This window comes from Rhinoraja longicauda, chromosome 24, assembly GCF_053455715.1.
Source record: "Rhinoraja longicauda isolate Sanriku21f chromosome 24, sRhiLon1.1, whole genome shotgun sequence".
In the NCBI taxonomy this organism is placed as follows: domain Eukaryota; kingdom Metazoa; phylum Chordata; class Chondrichthyes; order Rajiformes; family Arhynchobatidae; genus Rhinoraja; species Rhinoraja longicauda.
Genome location: NC_135976.1, coordinates 3,819,938 through 3,847,015, shown reverse-complemented (window position 1 = coordinate 3,847,015; position 27,078 = coordinate 3,819,938). Strand labels below are relative to the sequence as shown.

Sequence of the window (27,078 nt, the reverse complement as noted above, 5' to 3'; positions counted from 1 at the left end):
CATCGGCGAAACCAAACGCAGGCTCGGCGATCGTTTCGCTCAACGCCTTCGCTCAGTCCGCCTTAACCAACCTGAACTCCCGGTGGTTGAGCATTTCAACTCCCCCTCCCACTCCCAGTCTGACCTTTCTGTCATGGGCCTCCTCCAGTGCCATAGTGAGGCCCACCGGAAATTGAAGGAACAGCACCTCATATTTCACTTGGGCAGCTTGCAGCCCAGCGGTATGAACATTGACTTCTCCAACTTTAGATAGTTCCTCTGTCCCTCTCTTCCCCCCCACCTCCCCAGTTCTCCCTCTAACTTCCTGTCTCCACCTATATCCTTCCTTTGTCCCGCCCCCCTGACATCAGACTGAAGAAGGGTCTCGACCTGAAACGTCACCCATTCCTTCTCTCCTGAGATGCTGCCTGACCCGCTGAGTTACTCCAGCGTTTTGTGAATAAACGCCTTCTATGTGTTTCAGAGAATGACTTGCATTTACTGTAGACTAATTGAACTTTTTGCCACATCATCTGTTGTGCCGTTTCCGGCTCATTGAACAAGCTGTTGAGAGATTTATCCCACCAACCCAGCTCCTGGGGTTTCCCACTGTAAAACCCACTGCATTGAGAAGTTTCTCAACTCCCTGTTGAAGATTCCAGTTACTTCTGATTTCTTCAGAGCTGCACGCATTAGGTTCAAAGGCATGACAGCTCAGGCTCTCACGCCTGTTTCCTGATGTAATTTTTTCTACATTGCGATTTTTTTTAAATTTCCATAGCCGTAGCCTTTTAAGCATCTCCGACTTCTAACAAAGCCATGATCATTCGCCAAGTAAACTAATATCATTGTGTCCATCAATGGTCTGAGGTGAAAAACCATTAGAAACATAGAAACATAGAAAAAAGGTTCAGGAGGCACCAACTACTGGAAACAATTTATCAAAATTCCTCATGATTCATCCAGTGATTCCATTGCCCTCTGTGGCAGAGAATTCCTCAAATTCACAACTCTCTGGGTGAAAAAGTTCCTTCTCACCTCAGTTTTAAATGGCCTCCCCTTTATTCTAAGACTGTGGCCCCTGGTTCTGGACTCCCCCAACATTGGGAACATTTTACCTGCATCTAGCTTGTCCAGTCCTTTTATAATTTTATATGTCTCTATAAGATCCCCCTCTCACCCTTCTAAACTCCAGTGAATACAAGCCTAGTCTTTTCAATCTTTCCTCATATTTTACAGTCCCGCCATCCCAGGGATCAATCTCGTGAACCTACGCTACACTGCCTCAATTACAAGGATGTCCTTCCTCAAATTAGGAGACCAAAACTGTACACAATACTCCAGATGTGGTCTTACCAGGGCCCTATACAACTGCAGAAGAACTTCTTTACTCCTCTACTGAAATCCTCTCATTATGAAGGCCAACATGCCTTCACTGCCTGCTGTACCTGCACGCCAACTTTCAGTGACTGGTGTACACGGACACCCAGGTCTCGCTGCACCTCCCCCTTACCTCTCAAACTCGTGACTTTGATAACCAGACAGGATGTGGACATACCATCACCTGGAGATCCCCTCCAAGCCACAAGGCATTCTGTGTTCAAAATGAATGGCCATTGATTCATGATTTGTGGTTGGAACTCCCTTGCCAGTCGCACTCTCCGCATATCTTCATCAGAACGACTGCAGTGGCTCAGAATTGTGGCTCATCGTGACTTTTTTTAAGGGCATGGAGGCATTTAAATCTGGCTTTGCCAGCAACACCAAATTTCTGTAGAAGAACTGATTAATAAAAGTTCAACCGTCGAAGTTGGAAAGTTGACCTTCTCGGACACCCATTTATTTACTCACGACTTCCCAAATAATTTTACAGTCAAAAAAATATTTTTTTAAATGTTAATTCCATTGTAAAGTAAGCGATCTTGAAGCCGGTTTCTACACAGGAAGATCTCATAAATAATAATCCAAAAACAACCAGCTGTTTTTTTTTACTGATGTTGGATGGGGAAAAAATATTGGCCAGGGAACTCCACTGATCGATCACCTCACTGCAGGAAGGGTGGGGAGGCTTTGGAGAGGGGGCTGAATGAGGCCTGGATTAGGGGGGGGATTAGCTGTAAGGAGACGTTGGACTAACTTGAATTGTTTTCTCGAGAAAACCGGAGGATGAATGTAGACCTGATGTTTAGTGCTGAACTTGATGCCTAGATAACTGACCTCATCTGCCTGCACATGATCCATGTCCCTCTATATTACCTGCACTTCCATGTCCCTATCTAAAAGCCTCTTGCACACCACTATCACATCTGCCTCCACCAGCACTCCTGGCAATGCGTTCCAGGCCCTCACCAGTCTCAGCGTAAACGTCTTGCCGCGCACATCTCCATTCTACTCTCCCCCTCTCACCTCATAGCTAGGCCCTCTAGTGTTGGACGTTTCCACCTTGGGGGAAAAAAGGTTCTGACTGTCTACCCTATCCACACCTCCCATACTTTTATACACTTCTATTAAGTCTCCCCTCAATCTCCAACATTCCAGAGAAAACAATCCATGTCTATCCAACCGCTCCGTGTAGCTGAAACCCTCTAATCCAGGCAGCGTTTAGATTTTAGAGATACAGCGCGGAAACAGGCCCTTCAGCCCACCGAGTCCGCGCCGCCCAGCGATCCCCGCACATTAACACTATCCTACACACACTAGGGACAATTTTTACATTTACCCAGTCAATTAACCTACATACCTGTACATCTTTGGAGTGTGGGAGGAAACCGAAGATCTCGGAGAAAACCCACGCAGGTCACGGGGAGAACGTACAAACTCCGTGCAGACGGCGCCCGTGGTCAGGATCGAACCTGAGTCTCCGGCGCTGCATTTGCTGTAAGGCAGCAACTCTACCGCTGTGCCACCGTGCCGTTTTTACCAGCGTTCTGGTAAACCTGTGCATCATCCCTAAAGCTTTCACATCTCTCCTGCAATGGGGTGACCAGAATGCACACAATACTCCTAATCTGCCCGAACCCAAGTCCTGGAAAGCTGCATCGTGACGTCCTGACTCGCATACTCAATGGCCCGAGCAATGAAGGCAGGCAAGCTCTCTTCACCACCCCATCCACTGGAGATGCCACCTTTACTGAGCTACTCCAAGACTTCGCACTTCAATGCTGTTAATGGTCTTTACTCTCTCCCTCCATTCAACCTCCCGAAATGCAACTCCTCAAACTTGCACGGGTTAAACTCCATCTGCCATTTCTCCACCCATTTTTGCAGCTGGTCTTTATAGATAGATGTAAATAAAATCACAAGAGACATTGATAGGGTAGACAGTCAAGATCTTTTTTGTTCCAGGGTGAAATAGTCAAAGATTAGAGCCCATAGTTTTAAGGTAAAGGGGGGGAGGGGGCAACGTTTAAAGGAGGCAAGATTTTTTACACAGAGGATAATGTTTGCCAGGTATGCTTAGCCAATGATGATGGAGGCAGATACGACAGTGGCGTTTAAAACCTTTTAAATAGGCACATGGATATGCAGAGAATGGGGGCATATGGAGCATGTAGAGGCAGATGGGATAGTTTATCGGGACTAGGAAGGAACTGCAGATGCTGGTTTAACCGAAGATAGATACCAAAAGCTGGAGTAACTCAGTGAGTCAGGCACAAAGATACTAGAGGAACAAGGTAGACCACTCCATTGAAATCGCCGTGTAATCAGTGTTTTGGGGGAACAGTATGTGTGATGATGCCATAAAAATGCAGAATATACCTCATCTATCAATTCACAGATTTTTGTTATTTTTCTTTTAAAATGTTTCTGCAAGTTTCTGCCTACTAAAATGGCGCCATGACGTACTATGGTTTTTAGGGTCGAGTGGTCCATCTTGCTCCTCTAGTATCTTTGGTCAGGCAGCATCTCTGGAGAAAAGGAATTGGTGATGTTTCAGGTCGAGCCCCTTTTTTCAGTCTGAAGAAGTGTCTCGACTGGAAACGTCACCTATTCCTTTTCTCCAGAGATGCAGCCTGGCCCGCTGAGTTACTCCAGTGTTTTGTATCTATATCTAGTTTATCTTGTCAGCATGTTTGGCACAGGCATCGTCGGCCAAATGACCAGTTCCTGTGCTGTGCTCTTCTATGTTCGATGGTCTCATTTTCTAAGTCTGCCTCAAAGTAATGCCATGAGGTTTCTAATGCCAAACCAAGCGAGCAAATGGACCTTGGTTTAAATGCTCATCAAAAAAAGATGGCATCTTTGACAGCGTGGTATTCTCTTAATACTGATCAGAGAGCACTGATATAAATACATGAACGACATACTTCAGACCGTAATTTCAGCCACGTAACTGCTTTCTAATATTCCCAACTAATCGTGCGAAAATAAAACAGGAGACTCGTAGACTGATGACTATCTAGTATTGTCAATGTTAGCTAGTTTGAGTAGTTAGTTTGCATGCCGTGACAAGGCAAAGTAAAGCTTTGCTAAAGATTGCCAGACACAAAGCATGTTAAGAATTGCACCTACCAATTGCTGAGTCACGCACTGTAGACAACTCCCTCCGTCATTCTCGCTGGCCATATGCCAAAGTTATTAAATACATCACAACCCAATCCTCTCTCCTAGCCTCCTGTTCCTTGTGATGTACCCTGAGACAGCCATGGTAACATATACTGGAACAGATCTCTGAACTGTGTCCAAGAATCAGTACCTTGGCATGGTCTCTTTAATATGGTGTGTAGGAGTGAGCTGCAGATATTGGTTTACACTGAAGATCGACAAAAAATGCTGGAGTAACTCAGCGGGACAGGCAGCATCTCTGGAGAGAGGGAATGTGTGACGTTTTGGGTCAAGACCCTTCTTCAGACTAGAAGTCCCAGACGGTCTCAGATGCTGCCTGTCCCATTGAGTTACTTCAGCATTTTGTGTCTATCTTCTCCACAATAAGGTGTTTGAGAGCTCCTTATACACATTGGCACTCTGACAAGAACTGAAGCAGGTGGCTTTATGTAACTTAATACAACTCCCTGTCATAAGGTCATATGTAATAGGAGAAGAATGAGGCCATTCAGCCCATCACGTCTACTCCACCATTCAATCATGGTTGATCTATCTCTCCCTCCTAACCCCATTCTCCTGCCTTCTCCCCATAACCCCTGACACCCGTACTAATCAAGAATCTATCTGTCTCTGCCTTAAAAATATCAATTGACAGCCTCTACATGCTTTCCACAGATTCACCACGCACTGACTAAAGAAATTTCTCCTTTTCTCCTTCTTAAAGGAACGTCCTATAATTCTGAGGCTGTGATCTCTAGTCCTAGACTCTCCCACTAGTGGAAACATCCTCTCCTCATCCATTCTATCCAAGCCTTTCATTATTTGGTAAGTTTAAATTAGGTCGCCCCTCATCCTTCTAAACTCCAGCGAGTACAGGCCCAGTGCAATCAAATGCTCATCATATGTTAACCCACTCATTCCTGGGATCATTCTTGTAAACCTCCTCTGGACCCTCTCCAGAGCCAGTATATCCTTACTCAGATATGGTGCCCAAAATTGTTCACAATATTCCTAATGCAGCCTCAGCATTACATCGCTGTTTTTGTATTCTATCCCTCCTGAAATACGATACGATACGATACGATAGAACTTTATTTATCCAAGGAGGGAAATTGGTCTGCCAACAGTCATAAAAACACAATATACATGAAACATGAAATTAAAGTGACAAGTGGAAAGGATTGGGGATGTGCAAAGATTGGGGAGGGACGGGGGGGGGGGGGGGGAGTCAGTCTACCCCATGACAGAAGGGGGAGGGGTTGTACAGTTTGATAGCCACAAGGAAGGAGGATCTCCTGTGGTGTTCTGTGCTGCATCTTGGTGGAACCAGTCTGTTGCTGAAGGTGCTTCTCAGGTTGACCAGTGTGTCATGGAGGGGGTGAGCTGTATTATCCAGGATGCTCTGCAGTTTGAGGAGCATCCTCCCCTCCAAGACCACCTCCCATGAACCCAACTCCGCCCCCAGGATGGAGCCAACCTTCCTGATGAGTTTGTTGATCCTATTTCTTCCTGATATGTAGAGAAACTCCTCCACCTCTTCTGCCTCCCTCCCTCTCTGTCACATCTGAAACATTGGAGCCCTGCTAGTGCTATCCCTCTCACTACTAAGTCTCTGTAATGGCCACAATATCAAAGTCCCACACACGGATCCAGGCTCTATATGTGTGTCATGGAGGGCGTGAGCTGTATTGTCCAAGATGCTCCAAGACCCAAAATAAATGCTTGAATTGAGTTTGCCTTCCTCACTACTGATTCGACTTCGGACTCCTGCACCAGAACTCCCAAGTTCCCTTGCACCTCCAATTGCTTGATTCTCTCCCCATTTAGAAAATAGTCTTGGCTCTTTATTATAAATCTTGTGGTAGCCTTTGTTTAAATTCCAGGAACAGGTTCCTGTTGCATGCATGAGTAAAGACACCGTTACATACAAAAACAGAACAATACAACACAGCGCAGGACCAATATACCTTGGCACATATACCTTGGCATGCTGTGCCAAGTATAGATTGGCACAGCCCCCATTGTATGACGTGTAGGAAGGAACTGAAGCAGGAACCTCTATGTAATTTAATACAACTCTGTGTCTTAGCTCTTTGCTATAAATCCTGTGGTACACTATGTTTAAAATCCATGGACAGGTTCCTGGTACATTGAGTATAGGAGCAAAGAGGTCCTTCTGCAGTTGTACAGGGCCCTAGTGAGACCGCACCTGGAGTACTGTGTGCAGTTTTGGTCTCCAAATTTGAGGAAGGATATTCTTGCTATTGAGGGCGTGCAGCGTAGGTTTACTAGGTTAATTCACGGAATGGCGGGACTTTCATATGTTGAAAGACTGGAGCGACTAGGCTGTATACACTGGAATTTAGAAGGATGAGAGGAGATCTTATTGAAACGTATAAGATTATTAAGGGGTTGGACACGTTAGAGGCAGGAAACATGTTCCCAATGTTGGGGGAGTCCAGAACCAGGGGCCACAGTTTAAGAATAAAGGGTAGGCCATTTAGAACTGAGATGAGGAAAAACTTTTTCCGTCAGAGAGTTGTGAATCTGTGGAATTCTCTGCCTCAGAAGGCAGTGGAGGCCAATTCTCTGAATGCATTCAAGAGAGAGCTAGATAGAGCTCTTAAGGATAGCGGAGTCAGGGGGTATGGGGAGAAGGCAGGAACGGGGTACATTGAGAATGATCAGCCATGATCACATTGAATGGCAGTGCTGGCTCGAAGGGCCGAATGGCCTCCTCCTGCACCTATTGTCTATTGTCTATTGTCTATGCATGGGTAAAGGCCGCTGTTAAATAGAAGATGGAACACTAAAGCACACCACCAGGCACATTGGCCCATAATATCTGTGCTGAACATGATGTTGAGTTAAAATAATTTTTTCTGTCTGCATGTGAGCCATATCCTGCAATTCCCTGCATATCCGTGTGCCTGTCTAAAAGTCTCTCATCGCATGCCCCTATCGAATGTGCCCCCTCCACCATGATCGCTGGCAGCATCTTACAGGCACCCAGCAGTCTCCATGTAATAAACTTGGTCAGCACATCTCCTTTAAACTTTAGGTAGACACAAAATGCTGGAGTAACTCAGCAGGTCAGGCAGCATCTCGGGAGAGAAGGAATGGGTGACGTTTCGGGTCGACACCCTTCTTCAGACCCTTCGCTCAGTCCGCCTTAGCCAACCTGATCTCCCGGTGGCTCAGCACTTCAACTCCCCCTCCCATTCCCAGTCTGACATTTCTGTCCTGGGCCTCCTCCATTGTCATAGTGAGGCCCAGCGCAAATTGGAGGAACAGCACCTCATATTTCGCTTGGGCAGTTTACGTTCCAGCGGTATGAACATCGACTTCTCTAACTTCAGATAGTTCCTCTGTCCCTCACTTTCCCCTCCCCTTCCCAGTTCTCCCACTAGTCCTTCTGTCTCCTACTCCATCCTATCTTTGTCCCCCCCCCTCCCCTGACATCAGTCTGAAGAAGGGTCTCGACCTGAAATGTCATCCATCTCTTCTCTCCCGAGATGCTGCCTGACCCGCTGAATTACTCCAGTCTACCTTCGATTTTAACCAGCATCTGCAGTTTTTTTCCTACCCTTCTTCAGGCTGATGTCAGCGGAGGGGGCGGGAAAAGGTTTTTTTCACACAGCGAGTAGTGAATCTGTGGAATACTCTGCCACAGAGGGTAGTTCGGGCAAGTTCATTGGCTATATTTGAGAGGAAGTTAGATGTGGCCCTTGTGGCTAAAGGGATCAGGGGGTATGGAGAGAAGGCAGGTACAGGATACTGAGTTGGATGATCAGCCATGATCATATTGAATGGCGGTGCAGGCTCGAAGGGCCGAATGGCCTACTCCTGCACCTATTTTCTATGTTTCTATGTTTTCTATGTTTCTATGACAAAGATAGGATATCTCACCTTAAAGTTATGCCCTCGAGTCTTTGATATTTCCACCCCGGGGAAAGATTGTGACTACCAACCCCATCCATGCCTCTCATAATCCCATGTACTTCTGCCATGGCTCCCCTCAACCTCTGATACTCCAGAGGAAACTGTCCAAGTTAGTCCAGCCTCTCCTGATAGCTAATGCACTTTCAACCAGGCAGCATTCTTCACAAGCATTTCAAGCATTCTGGCTTCACAATCCGCAACTCTTCAAACCTGTCGCACACCTTCTGCTCTTATCCCTGGCCTTTATTTTAACCATCTGCCTATCAAACCCACCCTCACATATATCCTCCCTTTGTCCTGTCGCTCCCCCTTCCCAGCTTTCTCCTCCCTCACACTCCCTCTACAATCAGTCTGAAGAAGGGGCTCCACCCAAAATATCTCCTAGAGACACTGTCTGACCTGCTGTGTTTAGAGATACAATAGACAATAGACAATAGGTGCAGGAGGAGGCCATTCGGCCCTTCGAGCCAGCACCGCCATTCAATGTGATCATGGCTGATCATTCTCAATCAGTACCCCGTTCCTGCCTTCTCCCCATACCCCCTGACTCCGCTATCCTTAAGAGCTCTATCTACCTCTCTCTTGAATGCATTCAGAGAATTGGCCTCCACTGCCTTCTGAGGCAGATTCCACAGATTTATAACTCTCTGACTGAAAAAGTTTTTCCTCATCTCCATTCTAAATGGCCTACCCCTTATTCTTAAACTGTGGCCCCTGGTTCTGGACTCCCCCAACATTGGGAACATGTTTCCTGCCTCTGACGTGTCCAACCCCTTAATACAACGTGGAAACAGGCCCTTCGACCCACTAAGTCTGCACCAACCAGCGATCCATTCACACTAACACTATTCTACTCACACTAGGGACAATTTATACCAATATATTTACCCAAGCCAATTAACCTACAAACCTGTACATCTTTGGAGTGTGGGAGGAAACTGAAGATCACGGGGAAAACCCACGCAGGTCACGGGGAGAACGTACAAACTCCGTACAGTACAGCACCCGTGGTCGGGATCGAACCCGGGTCTCTGGCGCTGCAAGTGCTGTAAGGCAGCAACTCTACCGCTGCGCCACCGTGCCGCCGGTCACCCGGGTTGCAAGAATGGGAATCTTGCAGGACACCACTACACCAGTTACTCCAGCACTTTTGGGCATTCTGGTAAATCTCTCCTGCAACCACTCCAAGGCTCCCACATACTCTCTCTAATGGGCTAGCAGAACTGTGCAAAATTGATACATCACGTGGAATAAGTCTCACCCCTATTTCTTGTGTCCTTATATCAATAATGCCTAATCTAGCCTGAGGACCATCCAGGCCTACGCTTTGCCCAGGAAGGTCAAAGAGATGTGGACTTTGCATTGTGCTTTGTGGATTGGAATCGTTCTGAATCATTTTGATCCAACCATATGTTTTCAATTTGAGAGTGGGAAGCAAGCTATAATTGTACTCAGCTGGATGCAGGCCCCTCTTAAACAGTACACAAACCTGAGGCCACAACAACAGCAGAACACCCATCAGATCTGGACAAATAAAGTAAATACAATACAATACAATACAATACAATATATCTTTATTGTCATTGTACCCAGGGGTACAACGAAATTGGGAATGCGCCTCTCATACGATGCAATAATTTAATTAATTTAGACAACAGCAACCCAACGAAACAGTTGTAACAGTTTTAGACAGGGTAAAGTGCAAGTTGATCTATGCGTTGTGGCCATCCGGCTCAGCAGGACCGGTTCATAGCAGCTATGGCCCTGGGGATGAAGCTGTTCCTGAGTCTGGAGGTGCGGGCGTAGAAGGCCTTGTATCGTCTGCCCGATGGAAGGAGTTTGAACAGACTGTTGCAGGGGTGTGAAGAGTCTTTGTGGATGCTGGTGGCTTTTCTGAGGCATCGTTAGTTGTAGATGCCCTCCAAGTCTGGTAGCTGTGTTCCGATGGCCCTCTGAGCTCTATGGACTACCCGCTGAAGAGCTTTCCTCTCTGCCTCCGTGCAGCTGAGGTACCACACAGGGATGCCATGCGTTAGGATGCTCTCTATGGTGCAGCGGTAGAAGGTCGTCAGCAGCTGTTGGGGTAGATCAGACTTCTTCAGTGTTCTTAGGTAGAACAGTCGTTGCTGTGCCTTCTTGACCAGCGCAGCAGTGTTATTGGACCATGTTAGGTCCTCCGAAATGTGAGTGCCCAGAAACTTGAAGCTGGACACTCTCTCCACACTGTCCCCGTTGATAAAGATAGGGGCGTATTCCCCGTTATGTGACCTACGGAAGTTGATGATCAGCTCCTTGGTCTTGGTGGTATTTAGGGACAGGTTGTTATCCGAGCACCAGTCCGCCAGGTTCTGCACCTCCGCTCTATAGTTTGTTTCATCCCCGTTGGTGATCAGCCCGATCACCGTTGTGTCGTCTGCAAACTTGACAATGGTGTTGGTGTCGAATGCAGGAACACAGTCGTGTGTGAAGAGGGAGTAGAGCATGGGGCTCAGAACACAGCCCTGTGGTGTGCCGGTACTCAGGGTGATAGTGGAGGACAGGTGCGGGCCCATTCTCACTGCCTGCGGTCGTTCCAGCAGGAAGTCCAGGATCCAGTCACATAATGACGAGCTGAGGCCTAGCTGGTGGAATTTGATGATGAGCTTGGTGGGGATGACCGTGTTGAAGGCGGAGCTATAGTCTATGAATAGCATCCTCACGTACGTGCCCTGTCTCTCTAGGTGAGTCAGGACAGTGTGAAGAGCCAGAGAGATGACGTCCTCTGTGGATCTATTTGCCCTGTATGCAAATTGATGTGGGTCCAGTGAGTCAGGGATGCAGAGCAAGTCGCTCTAGACTGTGAACAAAGCATTCTTTATTGAACATTTTGGTTTCCTCGTTTAATCAGTCTCCAGTATCTGAGAGAGCTGGAGTCCCTGCGGACTGCTGGTTTATGACTTCCTGTCCTCTGGGCCAAGTGCAGCCTTTCTGTTTATCACTGTGAATGCCAGTCCCCAGCCCGTAAAACAGCACAAAGGTCAGCCAGCCCCTGTCAGGCTCCAATGTCGACACAAAATGCTGGATTAACTCAGCGGGACAGGCAGCATCTCGAGAGAGAGAAGGAATGGGTGGCGTTTCGGGTTGAGACCCTTCTTCAGACTGGGTAACTCAGATCCGCTGAGTTACTCCAGCATTTTGTGTCTACATTCGATTTAAACCAGCATCTGCAGTATTTTTTCCTACTGTTAGGCTCCAACTTGGTCACCTGCTATCACAGAAAGTAAAGCTGCCGCAAGTAAGAATTTCATCATTCCTCTCCAGGTGCTTATGATAACCAATCACTTTGGACTTGACTCTGTTAACATATTAACCCAATTTGTAAACTCCAGGTCCCAAATGTTCACACATAGATTCTGCAGGACTCATTTATACTTCAGTATTATATTGTTCATACTCAGTTCATCTGGCCTTTTCAGTTTTGTTATTTCTGGGATCATGCTGCCTGACTTCCACATTCCCACAATGTAACAGTGGCCTCAGTTCAGTAAACACCTAATTGCTGGTGAAATGCTTTGAAATCCCCCGAGCTTGTGAAAGACACCAAAGTCAAGTTTTCTTGCTAATTCCCCTCACGCTTGTACACCAAGGCCCCACAATGGAAACCTGAACACCATTAACAAACTCATGAGAAAGTAACTCCTGCCTTTCCAATTAGTTTTCTACCTGATCGGGCACAGTCGGAAGTTCCTTTCCAAGCTCAGATGCAAAGCCAAGGCAATCAGTTCCAGCATTCTGATCAACAGCTCTTTCAGAAGCTCTGAGATTGCAAGGGCCACTTTGGTCTTTGAACAAAGTCCAGGCATTGGAATCAATAGGAAGGAACTGCAGGTGCTGGTTTACACTGAAGATGGACACAAAATGCTGGAGTAACTCAGTGGGACAGGCAGCATCTCTGGAGAGAAGGAATGGGTGAGGTTTTGGGTCAAGACCCTTCTTCAGACCCATAGGTGCCTGGGTTCCATAACCCCTTCAACCCAATAATGTGAAATGAACCCTAAAAGATATCTTAAGTCTGATGAGGAAAACCCAAAACATAACCCCAGCAAAGTGGACTTGCACCTCCTATTATATCTGAATAACCTAATACCATGCAGTCGGCAGTGAATGAAATTCTTGGGGGCTTGGAAGACTGTAGCCAAAACATCAGTTAAATGTCCACATTTTCACATTCAGTCATTGAGCCGTAGAGAGAAATACCGTACTAAAATAGAGCCTTTAGTTCATCGAGTCCGCAATGACCATCAACCCACCATTTACACTGATCCTAAATTGATCCCTGTTTAATTCTTCCGACACACCCATCAACTCTGCCCCAATTCTACCACGCACTTACACAGTAGGGGCAATGTATAATTGCCAATTAATCCACCAACTTCCATATCCTAGGATAGACACAAAATGCTGGATTAGCTCAGCGGGACAGGCAACATCACTGGATAGAAGGAATGGGTGATGTTTTGGGTCAAGTCTGGAGAAGGGTCTCGACCAGAAACGTTTCCCATTCCTTCTATCCAGAGATGCGACTTGTCCTGAGTTACTCCAGCATTTTGTGTCTAGCTTTACTGTCCTTTTCTGTCCAGCTCTACTGTTTTCCCAGATGCACAGGTAAGCAGGAAGAATCTCTGGACTGGATACAATGAACCAAGCAATCAGCAGCCTTCTTGTTAGGTTTTTCCTGGTATCAGGCATAGAAGTTTTTTTTTAAAATGCTGCTCCTAGTCTGATGTAACTTTCTATAAAAGGATCCGTTGTTTGCTTGAGAAAGGGTGGAATTGAACCACCCACCCTCTACCAATCAAGCAGCTTCGAGACTCACACGTCATCCACTCCACCCCTCTGGGACAAGCACCAAGTGTTGCTGTGGTCATAGTTCCAGAGGCTCATGGAAAGGAAAATAAAAAAACTGTTACAGTTAGGATGCCAGAAATAAGTATTGCAGGCAGCAGGAATCACACTGGGAAACAGTGAGCACTTCTCACCAGTCGGCTTTGCATATTCATTTCTCACATTACTTGCCACTCGGCAGGAGCTACTGATTTAACAGAGATCCTGGGAGTTCAGTTGAACAGCACCCTTGGTTTTCACCAAAGATAGACACAAAAAGCTGGAGTAACTCAGCGGGACAGGCAGCATCTCTGGAGAGAAGGAATGAGTGACATTTCAGGTCGAGACCCTTCTTCAGAAGGTCTGAGACCCTTCTCATTAAACCCTTTGTCTTGCTATCTCCAAGGAGAACGCCTGTCATCCTGATGAATGAATGTGTTTTGTGGCGTTTAGATGCTGTGTTAAGTTACGTAATGATAATGTGTCTTTTAAGTGTGCAAGCAGTGCTGGTGACAGGACCCACACTTAAAGTGTCCACGGGGCAAAGGCAACATTGATCACTTCAAACTTACGTTTTATCCCTGTACCAAGGCCGTGCAAAATCGTAGTCCGCAGAAGCCAGTGAGTTAACATATGAGCAGATCCTGCAGGCCAGGAATCTGAGATTGGCTGGAACAAACCAGAATAGTAACTGGACATCAACCAATAATTAACAACACATGCTTTTTCAAATGGCTGCTTCAAGCCTGCAGATCAGAGCTTTCACAGTGAATCTGCTCCCATTTTCACCAAGGGCTCACACCTCCTGCCCCTTTGGCAACTTTTCTTTTCTTCTTTCTTAGATTTTGGGATTGTCATCAGACTGGTGCTGTTAAAGATAGTTTCACCTGCCAGGCACGGAAATGGTGGAGACTGCCAGGGGTCCCAGCCTCCTGCTTTAATCAGCAGACCTATGGCAGGGCATTTAATACACTGATAGAGTAGACAAAAAGCTGGAGATAAGAGTAGACAAAAAGCTGGAGTAACTCAATGGATCAGGCAGCATCTCTGGAGAAAAGGAATAGGTGACACAAAACGCCAAATGTGGCCTCACCAATCTCTTGTACAACTGTAACATCACTTCTCAACTTCTATAGGAAAATAACTGCAGATGCTGGTACAAATCGAAGGTATCACAAAATGCTGGAGTAACTCAGCGGGTCAGGCAGCATCTCAGGAGAGAAGGAATGGGTGACGTTTCGGGTCGAGACCCTTCTATACTCAATACTCTGATTGATGAAGGCCAATGTGCCGAAAGCCTTCTTGACCACCTGCGATGCCACCTTCAAGGAAACGTGTAGCTGCACTCCTAGATTCCTCTGCGCTACAACACAACCCAGAGCTTGCTGTCTTAAGTGTACTCCTACACTTCGTGTTCTTGTGCAGGGATTTACAAGATCACAATTGCCTGAATTTGATTTCTCTCTCCTTTTTCCTGACAGAGCTGTTGTTTTCTCTGGAGCTGGTTTAAAATACAGGGTGTGACTGACCTCCATTGCCACCCTACCTGCACTCAGTAAAGGACTCCACCCAACTGGGACCACTGCCAAAGCCCTCAAAATAGCAACTTTCTCTCAGGTTCACATGCCAATATGGGAAATGCAAAACCTGTCCTTTCACTTCTTTCCTTCCCGTCATCCAGGAACCCAAACAATAAACAGCGATCATTTGCACTTCCATTCTGGTAGGCAGCGTTTGTTATTCATTATGCAGTTTGTCTCTACATTGAAGAGGCTAAATACAGATCGGGAGATCACTTTGAGGAACGCCAGTGTTTGTTTTGCAGAAGTAACTGTTTCTAGTTGCCGACATCATCAACTTTCCTTCCCGCTCCACTCCGACCTTCCTGCCTGCACCGTTACAGCGAGGCTGATGTACGACACCTCTTCGTCCACTTGGGTACATGGCAGACTCAACATCGAGTCCCCGAGCTTTAGGTATCTTTCTTTCCAACAGTATCAGCAGTTGGTACTGTCGGAAAGAAACAGTACCGACTGCTGTGATCAGAACTGCCCGTTTCACTCTTTCATTCATCTGTGATTTTGGTTATTTCTTATCGGAAAGTGCTAACGATGTGACTTTTTTTTTGTGGCCTACTTTAGCAGAGCTGGCAATGAACCACATTGGTATGAAACTGGAGTCATGCAGGAGCTGGTCACCACAAGGATGGTAAGGTTCTTCCTCTTCCGGTTTTTTTTGGCAGTCTGACAATTGCAACATGCCATCCAGAGATACAAGAATGACAGCTGAAGTCTCACCTGTTCAGCACTGCCTTCAACCACTGAAGGTCACCTCACCTACTGTCTCCTTTCTCTGTTCATTTATTTATTTACTTATTTATCTATTTATTAATTTCCCTATGTTCTCAAAATCTCTGTAAAGCGTCTTTGAGTATATGAAAAGCGCTATATAAATAAAATGTATTATTATTATTATTATTATATCATGGCCAAATACAAGTTCTCAACTTCCCTTCATCAGTAACACACCAGTAACGTCACTACAAGCTCTTCCCAGACTCATTCCAACACTCTTCATCGCTCTCCAGCATTCACCTTTTCCAGGCCCACCCGATAGCCGACATGGAGCTCAGACGCCATGTGTAGGAAGGAACTGCAGATGCTGGTTAAGACCGAAGATAGACACAAAAAGCTGGAGTAACTCAACGGGCCAGACAGCACCTCTGGAGAAAAGGGATAGGTGACATTTCAGGTCGAGACCCTTCTTCAGACTGAGAGTCAGGGGAGATGGAAACAAGAGATATAGACAGTGACGTAGAGAGATATAGAACAAATGAATGAAAGATATGCAAAAAAGTAACTTCTTCTGCTTCTGTCGTGTGTCTTTTAGACTTGCAGCTCCGTTGAGGCGAGCCAGGCCAACGTGTCATCGTCCAGGTCAATCAGACCTCGTTCACCATTCGGTGGCCGGTATTTGGGGCAACTGGTGACTATGTGCTCCACTGTCTGTGTTGGGTCCCCACACTCGCAGAAGGCACTGTCCACGAGACCCCGCCTCTTCATCGCCACTCCATAGCGTCTGACGCCTGTCCTCGGGCGATTGAGGGTTATCCACTGCTTTCGGGGCAGGTCCTGGCCAGGGACGTCCATGGGTTCACCGATGTAGCAGTGTAGCCCAGATGGTTCCACTGACTTCCACTGGTCTCTCCACGTCGTCTTGACCCAGGTGGCCTTGGAAGTGTCGACCGGTGTTGTCCAGAGCAGCTCGAGGGCTTGCATGGCGAAAGGGCGCCGTGACTTGAGGCGCACGTGTCGTGGTGTCTCTTGACCATCTGATGGAGAAGGTGGAAATCACTGGTCTGTGCCTTTCGAGAAAGGGCTAGCGTGGCTGCTTCTCGTCTGACGTTGGCCGGGGTGATGCCAGCAGGGACGGGCAGTTGGTTTACTGGGGTGGCTCGTAGGCATCCGGAGACAGTCCGTAGGGCGCTGTTAAGGGCAGCATCCAGCTTCTTAGCGTGCGGGCTACGGCACCAGACCGGGGCGCAGTACTTGGTGGCTGAGAACACCAGGGCCACTGTGGACATGCGCGGTGTCTTCGTCGTGGCTCCCCATGTGGTGCCGGCTAGGCGGCGTATCAGTGTGGCACGAGCGCTTATCTTTACCGTGGCACCTTCCAGGTGTTGTTTGAATGACAGCGTTCTATCGAGCTTCACTCCGAGGCACGTGGGGACGGGGCGGGACTGTAACCGGGCGTTATCCACCATGACCTTCATCTCACGAGTCGCTTCCCTGTTGTTAAGATGGAACATTGAGGATGGTGTCTTACCCGTGCTGAGCCTAAGACGCCAGTTCCTCAAATATGAAGACAGGATGCTCATGTATTCAGAGAGGCCCTCTTCTGCTGCTTCCCAGGATGGCTTACTGAGTAGAATGGCCAGGTCATCAGCAGAGCCATACTTCCTTGACTGGGTTGCAGGCAGGTCAAGGATGTGACCGTCAAAAAAGTAACAATGGTAAAGGAAACAGGCTGTTTGTTAGGTGAGAACGAGTACAGACAATTAGACTCAACGAGACTACTTGGAAGCTGGTACATTCAGTCATCTCGCTGAGACATTGTGGGGCAACTGTCATTCTGGGAAGATTGTCTATTCCGTTACAGGCTGGTAGCAGCTTGCCATCCTCATTGCCTGTCTGGCTCAGCAAACTAGAACATATGATGCAGGTACTATCACAACATTTTAACAACATTTAGACTGGTACATGGATCGGATAGGTTTAGAGAGATATGGGCCAAATGCAGGCAGGTGGGATTAATGTAGATGGGGCATGTTGGCCGGCGTGGGCAAGTTGGGACACAGGGCACGTTTTCAAGCTGTATGACTCTTAAGACTTTACGATAAAGGAGTCAAGTTGGCCAGCCAACCCTTCAAACCCACTAGAAACAAGAGATGCAGATGGTCATTTACCAAAAAAACAACACAAAGTATTGTAGTAATTCAGTGGGGCGGACAGCACCTCTGGAGAACATGGGTACGCGATGTTTCAGGTCGGGACCCTTCTGAAGAGTTACTCCGGCACTTTGCTACTTTTTCTTCAAACCTGCTGATTGCGGATCTTTTATCTCAGTGTCATTTTCCTGCACCATCCAGATTATTTGATTCCCTGATCAAACATCTATCAACTTCAATGACCAAAGCTCCACAATCCTTCAGGAGAAAGAATTCCAAAGTTTCCTTAAATTTCTCCTCATCTTGATCCTAACTGGCCTGCCCCTTATCCAGAAACTGTACCCCTGATCTTAGACTTATCGCCCAAGAGCAATATTTGCCCTGCACCCAGCTTATAAAGCCTTTCAGAGTGAATCTATGTCTCAGGAAAGATTGGAAAGGCTGGGCTTGTATTCACTGATATTTAGAATGACGAGAGGGGATCTTATAGAAACATATAAAATTATAAAAGGACCGGACAAGCTAGATGCAAGAAAAATGCTCCCAATGTTGGGGGAGTCCAGAACCCGGGGCCACAATCTACGAATAAAGGGGAGGCCATTTAAAAGTGAGGTGAGAAGAAAACATTTTTCACCCAGTGAGTTGTGAATTTGTGGAATTCTCTGCCACAGAGGGCAGTGGAGGCCAATTCACTGGATGAATTTAAAAGAGAGTTAGATAGAGCTCTAGGGGCTAGTGGAATCAAGGGATATGGGGAAAAGGAAGGCACGGGTTACTGATTGTAGATGATCAGCCATGATCACAATGAATGGCGGTGCTGGCTCGAAGGGCCAAATGGCCTCCTATACCTATTTTCTATGTTTCTATGTTTCAATGTGATCTCCTCTCATTCCTCAAAACTTTAAGGACTAAAGTCCCGTTCTACACAATCTCTCTTCATAGAGCAAACCTGTCGACAATAGACAATAGACAATAGACAATAGGTGCAGGAGGAGGCCATTCGGCCCTTCGAGCCAGCACCGCCATTCAATGTGATCATGGCTGATCATTCTCAATCAGTACCCCGTTCCTGCCTTCTCCCCATACCCCCTGACTCCGCTATCCTTAAGAGCTCTATCCAGCTCTCTCTTGAATGCATTCAGAGAATTGGCCTCCACTGCCTTCTGAGGCAGAGAATTCCACAGATTCACAACTCTCTGACTGAAAAAGTTTTTCCTCATCTCAGTTCTAAATGGCCTACCCTTTATTCTTAAACTGTGGCCCCTTTGTTCGAGCCAGGAACCTTTACTCCTGACCCTCCACCTAGAAAAGGCTTTGCATTGCATTACACGCGTGCATGTGTGTGGGAATCCTGGTTTGCGTCTCAGTGTATCTGTGTGTTGTGTGTGCCAATCTGAGTGTGTATCCTCTGGTGTGTGCTTGTGTTTGTGCACATGTGTAAATATTGGACAGCGCCAAATTGGTGAGCCTGCACATGGAGTAAGTATTATGACCACGTTTGGTCGCCTTGCTTTTGGAAAGACATCATGAAGTTGGAAAGGATGCAGGGGAGGTTTCCGGGGATGCTGCCTGCACTCAAAGGCCTGAGCTACAGGGAGAGATTGGGCAGGCCAGGACTTTATTCCATGGAGAGCAGGAGGCTGAGAGCAGACGGTAAAGAGGTGTATGAAATCACGAGGAGAATAGACAGGATGAAGGCACAGAGTCTTTTTTTTCTCAGGTTAGGGGAATCAAGAACAATAGGGTTTAGGTTTAAGGTGAGATGGGCAAGATTTAATAAGAACCTGATGGCAGTACAGTTTCCACACGGAGGGTGGTGGGTATGGAGCGAGCTGTCAGAGGAAGTAGTTGAGGCAAGTACAATAACAACATTTAAGTATAAGAAAATAACTGCAGTTATTTTCTTATACTAGCTGTTGCTCCACTGCGATTTCTCCTCAAGGTATGTCCACTTTGAAGAAGTTCTCCTCCTCTCTTCGGTGAGAGTTTAGCAACATGCTCTCTCGCTGATCCCCCTCTGTGATTCCTCCTGCCCTGAGCTTGCAGCCCAGTGGTATGAACATCGACTTCTCCAACTTTAGATAGTTCCTCTGTCCCTCTCTTCCCCTCCTCCTTCCCAGTTCTCCCTCTATCTTCCTGTCTCCACCTATATCCTTCCTTTGTCCCGCCACCCTGGCATCAGTCTGAAGAAGGGTCTCGACCCGAAACGTCACCCATTCCTTCTCTCCTGAGATGCTGCCTGACCTGCTGAGTTACTCCAGCATTTTGTGAATAAATACCTTCGATAACAACATTTAAAATTACTTTGAACACATACATGGATAGGAAAGGTTTAGAGGGGTGGGAATACGAGCCAAATACAAGCTAATGGGATTAGCTAAGATGAGACATGGTCAGCATAGACAGGTTGAGCCAACCACCTATTTTCGTGCTGTCTTGCACTGCCTGGACAACTCCAACTGTGCTATGCTCTGTACTTCAAATAAGGTCACCATTCATAAGGTCATAAGTGATAAGAGTCGAATTAGGCCATTTGGCCCATCAAGTCTACTCCGCCATTCAATCATGGATGATCTATCTCTCCCTCCTGACCCCAATCTCCTGCCTTCTCCCCATGACCTCTGACACCTGTACTAATCAAGAATCTATCTATCTCTGCCTTAAAAATATCCACTGACTTGGCCTCCACAGCCTTCTGTGGCGAAGAATTCCACAGATTCACCACCCTCTGACTAAAGAAAATTCTCCTCATCTCCTTCCTAAAATAACGTCCTTTAATTCTGAGGCTATGACCTCTAGTCCTAGACTCTCCCACTGGAGGAAACATCCTCTCCACATCCACTCTATCCAAGCCATTCATTGTTCTGTATGTTTCAATGAGGTCCCCCCTCATTCTTCTAAACTCCAGCGAGTGCAGGCCCAGTGCCGTCAAACGGCCATCATAGGTTAACCTACCCATTCCTGAGGTCATTCCTGCACTTCATAGCTGGAGTACTGTCTGCAGTTCTGGTTGCTCAGCTTTAGGACGGATGTCACTAAGTTGGCAATGGTGCAGATGAAACTCAGCAGGATGCCTCGTGTGCTTGTGGGCTTGTGGGCTAGAGATGAAGGGAGAGTGGGGTTGGGTCTGTTGGGACCTGTTTCTTTCATGTGCAGGAGGCTGAGGGATGACCATATAGAGATGGTCAAGATCGTGAGGGGCATAGATAAAGTGAACATTTACAATCTTTTTTTTCCAGGGTGGAGGATTCTAAAACTAGAGGGCACAGGCTGAGGTTGAGAGAGGAGAGATTTAAGAGGGACCTCAGGGTAATCCATATCTGGTAGGAGCTGTCAGAGGGAGCTATAGAAACAGATACAATTATGATTTTAAAAAGACATTTGGACTGATTTTTATGAATAGGCAGGGCTTAGAGAGTTATGAGGCAAATGAAGACAAATGGCACTATCCCCGTATGCCAACTTGGTTAGTATGGACAGGGTGGGCCAAAAGGCCTGTTTCTGTGCTATATCATGTATCTATGACTCTATGCATTATGTAAATAGTTAAACATATGACTAATTTCAAAAGATTATATGTTCTGTATGTCAATTGAACCTTAACAAATTTCAATAATTTAAAATATGCGTTTGTCATCACTGAAATATTCACTCCAGATTCTTTACCTTTTTAGGTTTCAAGTGGGTGATCCATTATCGTAGAATTTGTCCTATAACTAAAACGCACGCTGATTTTACACCTCATGTCTTAATCGATATCTTCTTAAATATCGGATGCATGTAATAGTTGATCCACACGCATTGACTTCTTCACATGCAGGTTGTGATTCCTGGTACATCATAAGTCACTTCAAGGCTCCATCATGACAATTTTCCATGACCTTTCGTCTCCTCTTCATTTCCTCCACCTCCCCAAATTAGTTTCCCAAGTTCTATCATGTCCACAGCATGGAGTCCTCAGCCTGCCTGAGGTGAAACGAGGTGGCACGGTGGCGTAGCGGTAGAGTTGTTGCCGTACAGCGAATGCAGCGCCAGAGACTCAGGTTCGATCCTGACTACGGGCGCCGTCTGTACGGAGTTTGTACGTTCTCCCCGTGACCTGCGTGGGTTTTCTCCAAGATCTTCGGTTTCCTCCCACACTCCAAAGACGTGCAGGTATGTAGGTTAATTGGCTGGGTAAATGTAAAAATTGTCCCCAGGGTGTAGGGTAGTGTTAATGTGCGGGGATCGCTGGGCGGCGCGGACCCGGTGGGCCGAAGGGCCTGTTTCCACGCTGTATTTCTAAATCTAAAAAATCTGACCCAAGACACATGGAAGATACAAAGACATATAGAGCCTGGATCCGTGTTTGGGACTATGATATTGTGGCCATTACAGAGACTTGGTAGCGAGAAGGTATTCCAGGGTTCCAATGTTTCAGATGTGACAGAGAGGGAGGGAGGCAGAAGAGGTGGAGGAGTTTCTCTACATATCAGGAAGAAATAGGATTAACTAACTCATCAGGAAGGCTGGCTCTGTCCTGGGGGCAGAGTTGGGTTCATGGGAGGTGGTCTTGGAGGGGAGGATGCTCCTCAAACTGTGGAGCATCCTGGACAATACAGCTCACCTCCTCCATGACACACTGGTCAACATGAGGAGCACCTTCAGCAACAGACTGGTTCCACCAAGATGCAGGACAGAACGCCACAGGAGATCCTCCTTCCCTGTGGCTCCCCCTTCTGTCGTGGGGTAGACTGACTCCCCTCCCTCTCTCCAATCTTTGCACATCCCCAATCCTTTCCACTCGTCAATTTAATTTCATGTTTCATGTATTTTGTGCTTTATGACTGCTGGCAGGTCAATTTCCCTCTCAGGATAAATAAAGTTCTAGCGTATCATATCGTATCGTATGGTATGGTATTGTATGTCACAGTGGCACGAGAGGCCATGCTGCGTGCCAAGGTGCACTCTCTCTAATGGGATTGTACCACAGGCCCCCCAGTACCTAGAAGGAGATGGAGGAATCGATATGTAAACAGAGGACCAAAAGATGCAAAAGCAAAAGGGTTATTGTCGTGGGTACCAATAACTTCCCCAACATTGACTGGGACTATCTCAGTGCAAAAGGCTTTGACGGGGCAGAATGTGTCAAGGAGCGTTTCTGAAGCTGTGTGATAGTCCAACCTGAGGAGGGCCCACGCTGGATCTTGTGTTGAGAGACAAACCTGGTCAGGTGACTGGCATTTCAGTATTTTGGGGACAGTTATCACAACTCCATAGGTTTTAAGATAGTCATGAATAAGGATAGATCTGGACCCTGGCGGGAAAGTACAAGATTTGAGTATGGAAGAAGAATATTGCATTATGAGGCAGGGGCTGGAGAGAATATATTGGCAGCAGTTGTTATTAGGTGAGTCCGCATCTGACACTTTTAAAAGAGCAATCAGCTTTACTTTGTCCATGGCAGGTCATGTCCAATCAACTTGATTTTGGTTTTTTGAGCAGGTGAAGAAGGGGATTGATGATGGATTTTAGTGACACGTTTGATAAAGTCCCTCGTGGTAGACTGATGCAGAAGATGGGATCCATGGTAGTTTGGATTCGGAACTGGCTTAATCATAGAAGACAGAGGGTTGTTGTGGAAGGGCACGAATCTGGCTGGAACTCTGAGACTAATGGAGTTCCACAGGTAATCTGTGCTTGCACCTCAGTTGTTCGTGATCTATACAGATGACTTGGATATAAATGTAGATGGCTTCATTGGAAAGTTTGCAGATGACACCAACATTGGTGGAGTTGTGGACAACGAGGTGGGTTGTCAAAGTATACAGCGGGACATAGGTCAGCCATGGAAAAGGGTGGAGAAATACCAGGTGGAGTTTAATCGGAGTAAGTCTGAAATAGTGCACTTTGGGAGGTCTAATGAAAGGGGGGAATGTCCACTAAATGGCGAGACTCTTGGCACCAATGTTATACAGAGGGATCTTGGTGTCCAGGTCCACAGCTCCCTAACAGTGGCAACACGACTAGATAGAGTGGGAAGGAAGGTCTTGTCTTTATTGGTGGGGGCATTGAGTACAAGAGTCAGGAAGTCATGCTGCTACTTTATAGGACCTTGGTAAGACCGCGTTTGGAGAATTAGGTGCGGTTCTGGTCTCCCCTTTACAGGAAGGATATGGAGGCTTTGGAGAGGTTTACCAGAATGCTGTCTGGATTAAAAGGTATCAACCATAAGGAGAGGTTAGACAAACTTGGATTGGATTCTCTGAAATGTCAGAGGCCGATGGGAGACCACATAGGGTAGATGAAATTATGAGAGGCAGAGATAGGGTAGATAGAGGGGTGGGTACCTGGAATGCCTGGTTACCAAAGTTACAATGGTGGCATTTGAGGGGGGGTTGGGGAGTGTCGGTGTGGTCATTGCAGAACCTGGCATCATTCCCGACGCTGCAATGTTCACCCTCTTCACATCTTCTGGGGGGAGTTATGTGTTTGACCTGTACCCTGAATCTGGCTTTCACAAGGACCCCAGTCACCATCTTCATCACCGCTCAGATTGGGTCAGCCAGCGCACAAGGCAAATCTCGTAGACCGGCGGTAAGTTTCCTAAACAAGTCGGTTCATTCAAGTCCTTAATGGCATGTATAGTATTGGAAAACACTCTGAGAGAAACCAAAGTGTTTCACTGACTCCCAGCCTATTTATAGTCTGAGACACAATGGGGACGTGCAGATTTAAAATTTTTTAAATTATTCAGCAGTGAGCAACATTTCTTGGCAATCTCTTATCTTCCCGACTTTCAGTTCCCAATTAGTTTTTTTTTAAATCATGTTCCCAATTAAGTCTGACAAGTGAGTAAAATTATAAAAGGACTGGACAAGCAGGAAAAATGTTCCCAATGTTCTGGGGAGTCCAGAACCAGAGGACACGGTCTAAAAATAAAGGGGAGGCCATTTGAAACTGAGGTGAGAAGGAACTTTTTCACCCAGAGAGTTGTGAATTTGTGGAATTCTCCGCCACAGAAGACAGTGGAGGCCAATTCACTGGATGAATTTAAAAGAGAGTTAGATAGATCTCCAGGGGCTAGCGGAATCAAGGGATATGGGGAGAAGGCCGGCACTGGTTACTGATTGTGGATGATCAGCCATGATCACAATGAATGGCGGTGCTGGCTCGAAGGGCCAAATGGCCTCCTCCTGCGCCTATTTTCTAGGGGGGTTTTTAAGACAGTGAAAGTGAGTGTCGGGGATGGTGTCTATGCAAGAGATAGGGTGGGAGGAGGTGTAGTCCAGATAACTGTCGGTGTCAATGGGTTTGTAGTCGACATCAGTTGATTGTCTGTCCCAAGGGCGAGGGGTGGCAGAGATAATGCCGGTGAATGTGAGGGCAGGGTGGAAGTTACTGGAAAAGCTAATGAAATCACTGCGTTCCGCACGGGTGCAGGAGGCAGCCCTGATGCAGTTGTTGACACAGGACTGGCCAATGATGGCTTCCCCTCTCCTGTCATAGACGGATACCTCACCCATGGTTCCTCTGTAGTTCTGCTCTCACTCTCCCTCCAAGCTCATCATCAAACTCATAGGAAACATAGAAACATAGAAACATGGAAAATAGGTGCAGGAGGAGGCCATTTGGCCCTTCGAGCCAGCACCGCCATTCATTGTGATCATGGCTGATCATCCAAAATCAGTAACCCATGCCTGCCTTCTCCCCATATCCCTTGATTCCGCTAGCCCCCAAAGCTCTATCTAACTCTCTTTTAAATCCATCCAGTGAATTGGCCTCCGCTGCCTTCTGTGGCAGAGAATTCCACAAATTCACAACTCACTGGGTGAAAAAGTTTCTTCTCACCTCAGTTTTAAACGGCTTCCTCTTTATTCTTAGACTGTGGCCCCTGGTTCTGGACTCCCCCAACATTGGGACCATTCTTCCTGCATCTAGTTTATCCAGTCCTTTTATAATTTTATACGTTTCTATAAGATCCCCTCTCATCCTTCTAAACTCCAGCGAATACCAGCCTAGTCTTTCCAATCTTTTCTGAGACATAGAAACACTCTGAAAGGCTTCATAAGCTGGTTGCAGACAATTCCACAAATTCACAACTCTCTTGGTGAAAAAAATTCTTCTCACCTCAGTTTTAAATGGCCTCCCCTTTATTCTTAGACTGTGGCCCCTGGTCAGCACTCATCACTACAACTGGATCCTCGACCTCCTGACCAACAGACCCCAATCATTGAGGATTGGGGACAAATTAAGCCAGCAGCATATTCAAGGACGAGTCGCACCCTGGCCACTACCTCTTCTCCCCTCTCCCATCAGGCAAAACGTATAGAAGTGTAAAAAGACACACCTCCAGATTCAGGGACAGTTTCTTTCCAGCTGTTATCAGGCAACTGAATCATCCTACCACAACCAGAGAACAGTGCTGAACTACTATCTACCGTTTTGGTGACATTCAGACGATCCTTGATCGGACTTTGCTGAGTTTACCTTGCACTGAACGTTATTCCCTTATCATGTTTCTATACACTGTAAATGGCTCGATTGTAATCATGTATTGTCTTTCTGCTGACCGGTTAGCACGCAACAAAGGCTTTTCACTGTACCTCGGTGAACATAAACTAGAATAAACTGAACACCCCCAAGAAGGAACAAGGATAAAGTTACTCTGATCTGCACATTTCACCCCACCAGCCCCACATCCGAAACATCATTCTCCGATGATCAGTTAGAGGACGGTTACTAGGATGCAGTCTTCACTGGGCAGAACATGACTAAAGAGGAACGGAATAACAGAATATCTTCAACTTATTGTATCGCTTTTTATTATACCAAGATAAAATCAAAACAATTGCAAACAATAACTGTGCAAATACTAATAACAGTGATGTAATTTTAATCCATGCTCTTACCCATAAAGTCCTTTTTTCTCAAAATGTTCTCTACCTCTCTGCCATACTTCCACACAGAGCTCTCAGACTGTTTAATGGATGGCCATCTCGTCCTCCTTCAGCAGTGCCTTCCGAACTGCGAACAGAGGAGTGGTGTTGGCAGAAGCCTGGTAGCAAACAATCTCCTTAATGTCTCATCTGAGTCATTTCGTAGCAAAACAATGTTTATTGTTATCAAATGTCCATCTGATGGTACCATCAATTCCTTGTCTCCGAGCGTGATTTGTTTTGTCAGACTCTGGATTACAACATGAACTGATACAGCATAATTACAGCCACTCTTTCCATACCATTTAGCAGAGTTAACAGCGTCATATTTTCTCAGTGAAAGAGCAACACTCACAGTGGTTGTTATATCCATCGCATGCTTAC

The 27,078-nt window shown here is 46.5% G+C and overlaps 1 protein-coding gene across 2 annotated transcripts in view; it reads right to left on the bottom strand.

Annotated features, from left to right (window-relative positions):
* LOC144605387 (monocarboxylate transporter 1-like) overlaps nt 1-26,815 on the bottom strand; it is an 89,164-nt gene extending 62,349 nt beyond the window's left edge. The window contains exon 1 of one of the 2 annotated variants that reach the window (XM_078420554.1): nt 26,668-26,815. The gene's annotated coding sequence lies outside the window, so the exon portion shown is untranslated. Of the gene's footprint in view, nt 1-13,901; nt 13,970-26,667 lie in introns of those variants that run through there. The other variant, XM_078420556.1, reaches the window with a different exon arrangement.
* Between the last annotated feature and the right edge of the window lie 263 nt (nt 26,816-27,078).